The 4,169-nt window shown below is 35.8% G+C and overlaps 1 non-coding gene across 1 annotated transcript; it reads right to left on the reverse strand.

Annotated features, from left to right (window-relative positions):
* Positions 1 to 362: 362 nt before the first annotated feature.
* On the reverse strand, positions 363 to 468 carry LOC145583589 (small nucleolar RNA R71). Its single transcript, XR_014100222.1, has one exon. It is a non-coding gene; the product is annotated as a small nucleolar RNA R71 (small nucleolar RNA).
* Between the last annotated feature and the right edge of the window lie 3,701 nt (positions 469 to 4,169).

Here is a 4,169-nt window from a genome sequence, read left to right on the forward strand (position 1 = left end):
GTTGAAAGAATTGGGGATTCCCTGTGCATATAGATTTGAGAGTGGGATTGCTCCACCTACAACACTGGCAAATGACTTTGAAATAAGACCGGCAATGATAACTTTGATAGAGAGGCGACAATTTAGTGGGACCAAGCATGAAAGCCCGCTAAATCATCTCAAGGAGTTTGAAAAGTATGGCAATACTATCAAGGTGAATGGAATTTCCCAAGAATTCATCCGCCTCAAGCTTTTTCCCTTTTCGCTCATAGGGCGTGCCTTGGAATGGCTAGACAAGGAAGTCAAGCCGAATTCTCTAAGGACATGGGATGAAGTGACCAAGGAGTTTCTATCCCGTTTTTATCCACAAAATAAAACGGCAGAGGATAGAGCTTTGATTCAAGGTTTCAAGAAAAAGCCTAGTGAGAGTCTTTATGAAGCATGGGAGAGATACAAAGAGTATCAAAGAGAGTGTCCTCACCACGGAATTCCTAAGTACCAAATTATTCAAATCTTCTATGGAGGCCTTAGTCCTCAAGGAAAATCATGTTTAGATGAAGGAGCCGAAGGTCCTATCATGAACAAAACGAAAGAGGAAGTGGTGGACATAATTGAAGATGTAGTGAGGTGTACTAGGTTGATCATCTAAATGCAATCAATAATCTATCCTCACAAATGACAAACTTGGGGAAGGAGATGTCCGCTATCAAGGCGAAGTTGGAAAGTGCTACCTACCAAGTTTTAAGTCTTCCCTCCCAATCTAAGGGGAGAGGTATGTCTTCTAGTTCTCAACCCCCTCCCTCTTCTAGTAACATGCCTAGTGGATGCTTGTTTTCTGATGATTGTAGGTCGTATGATCATGATGTTTCTAATTGCCCTCATGCATGTATGGATGTTTGTGATGATCAAGATGGAAATGTGAATGTGCATGTGAACTGTGTCAAATAATAATGATCCTAGGTTTGAGAATCAAAGAGGTCAATGGAATAGGAATTACAACAACCATGGAAATTTTGACAACTACAACTAAGGTGGTGGTAATAGGAACCATGGGAACCAAAATTCCCGAGGTAACTATAACAACCAAGGTTATAGTAGCCAAAATCATAACCAAAATTATGGTAATCATAACCAAGGGTATGGTAACCATAATCAAGGTAAAGGTAATTGAAACAATCAAAATAGGGGAAATTTTCAAAATATTTCTCAAAGGGGTCCCCCACCCGGATTTGCTCCAAAGGCCCAAAATGATAATTCCTATGTTCAATCCTCTTCTTCTTCTCATACAACCAATTTGGAAGAAATCATTGAAAATCAAACAAAGTTGTTGAACACTTACATGGCCGTAAGTGACAAGAAATTTAATGAAATGATGACTCATAATAAGATGCTTGAAAACCAAATTTCTCAACTTGCTAATGCTTTGTAAGACCATGCTAGTCCTTCTTCTTTACCTTTCCAAGGCCTAGATCTCAAGATACCAGTCAATGCTATTGTCACAAGGAGTGGTAAGGTTCTTGAGGAGAGTTTGCCTAGGAAGAGTGAGACCAAGAAGGGCACAAAAGAGGTTTTGATTGAAGATGAGAGTGATGGTGCATCTTTGAGTGAGGTTGAGATTGAGAAGCCTAGTGAGGTGAGAGTGGAGAAAGAAATTGTGAAACCCAAGCTTCCTTATCCACAAAAATTCATGAGACACAAGTTAGATGAACAATTTGGAAGATTCATTGACATGCTCAAGAAACTTCAGCTTTCTCTACCATTTACCGAAGTAGTCACCCAAATGCCTAACTACGCAAAATTCCTCAAAGACATTTTGAGTGGTAGGAGGACTTGTGATGGTGTAGAGACGGTGAACTTGACCGAGAATTGTAGTGCAATCATAATGAACAAGTTGCCACCTAAGCTAAAAGACCCCGGAAACTTTTCCACCCCTTGTGCCATTTATAAAATGCAAATTGAGAATGCCTTGTGTGACCTAGGAGCTAGTGTTAGCCTTATGCCATATTCGGTGCACCAAAGACTTGAGCTAAGGGAACTCTTACCTACTAACATCACTTTGCAATTGGTCGATAGGTCAATTAAGTTTCCTAAGGGTAAGGTAGAGGATGTTCCTTTGAGGGTTGGGAAATTTGTTATTCCGGTGGATTTTGTGGTGCTTGAGATGGACGAACATGCTAACATACCTATCATTCTAGGGAGACCATTCCTTGCTACTTTGGGTGCTTTGATAGATGTGAAAAGTGCTAAAATTTCACTCAAAGTAGGGGATGAGGTGATAGAATTTTACTTGAATGATAGTATGAAGTATCCAAGTTCTTCTTTAGAAAATTGCATGTTGATTGATTCTCTTGATTATGTTGTGTCCTCTATGCATGAGTGTAGACACCCAAATGTGTCTCTCAAAACCAAACCCAGTGATGAATACTTTTCACGTCATTTGATTATCGAACGAGGTGAAAGTGTGAAAAGTCTAGTGATGAGGATGTTTTTATTAAAATATCTCTTCTTTCCGTTTTTGAAAATATTTCTTTTCTCACCCTGTTTTATGAAAACATGCATTCCAGTTTAGTTTGGTCCATGATATGGGTCCAATAATGGTTTAGTTGGATGGGTCTTGAAAAGTCCTTTCCAACGATATATTATAAGCCCAATTCCAATGAATAATGAGGAAGTTATGGCCAAAATACTAAATTGGGCTCAAACCGGATTTTACCTACGGCCCAATGATCATGTGGAGGGTCCAAAGGTTTAATCCCATTCCTACACTAATTAGGATTTATTAGGAGATTCTATAAGTTTATAAAAGATTTTAATTATCCTTTTTGAAAAGATAAAATCAAAGAATTTGAAATTGAATAAAACTTTCCTTTTTAAAAACTTTCCTTTTTTAAGTCCTAATTCTATTCGAATTTAAAGATGTTCAAAGACAGTCAGATATTATTTTCGTGCCTCATAATTTTTATCCAAATCTTATATGGTTGGATATATTTTGAAATTATCTTTCCAATGATATATTATAATATTGATTCCGAGCTATAACGAAAAAGATATGAATGGAATACGAAACTCTATCCAAAACTGACACTGTCCCCCTATTTCGGCCATATCTTTTTATCTACAAAATATTCTAATCTGGTTCCAATTGGGTTGGAAAGTTGACTTCAAGAGATTTCCAACTATATATTACATGACTTATTTGGACTTCTGGATCAAAAGATATGATAAAAACAAAATTTGCAAAAACTGCTGACCGACGAGTTTTATTTCGATTCGAATTCGAATTCTTTTCTTATTCTTCGACTCTCTTTTTTCCTATAAATAGAGGTCATATCTCCCCTTTTTTCAATCATCTACAATCTACAATCAACAATCATCATCTCTTTCTTTCTCTCTCTAAAGCTTGAAGCTTTCCTTCTTTCTCTATTCTTTTTCTAAACCTTTTTCACAAACACAATTCCTCATACATTAGCACTAGACACACCTAGCCAAGTTCGAAGTTGCCTTCGCCCTAGACGTGGAAGGTTATAATTTCTGAGGGTTTGGTCCCAAATATCGATTTCAATTATTTAACTTGATTGTTTGATTTTATATTTTCCTTGAAGTTACGAACACGTGTATTTTGTTATTAGAAAGAGGTACGAGGCATCAAAGTATGTAGTCTTATTGCTCTATTCTTGTAGAAAGCATGTTTATTATTTATTAATTCCTAGCATCATGTTAGGATGTTATTATTGCTTTCTAGTATCATGTTTAGGGTGCTTCCTATGCTTTCTAATATCATATCAATATCATGTTAGTATCATGTTAGGGCTAAAGCTTTGATTTTTATTGTTTAGTGACATACTAGGGTTTGTTATTAATCTTATTAGTATCATGCCTAGGATCTTGCTATTAATATTATGCTTTAACATGATTATGATAATTATGATTATTATGATTGTTATTATGATTATGATTATAATTATGATGATTGTTATTATGTTGCTTGATGATTATTATTGTTATTACTTGATCACGCCTTTTATGCATGTCTGAAGGGAATTTGTACTTGTAATCATGCTTAATAAGATAATTAATAATCTTGTTTAGGCTAATATGATTATAATTCAAGTGATCTCCAATAATAGTTTTATTTGTGCATTAAATTCAACCAACATAGACTAAACAGGTTTAGGGTTAATCTATTGATT

Source organism: Chenopodium album, chromosome 15 (genome assembly GCF_948465745.1).
Source record: "Chenopodium album chromosome 15, dcCheAlbu1.1, whole genome shotgun sequence".
In the NCBI taxonomy this organism is placed as follows: domain Eukaryota; kingdom Viridiplantae; phylum Streptophyta; class Magnoliopsida; order Caryophyllales; family Amaranthaceae; genus Chenopodium; species Chenopodium album.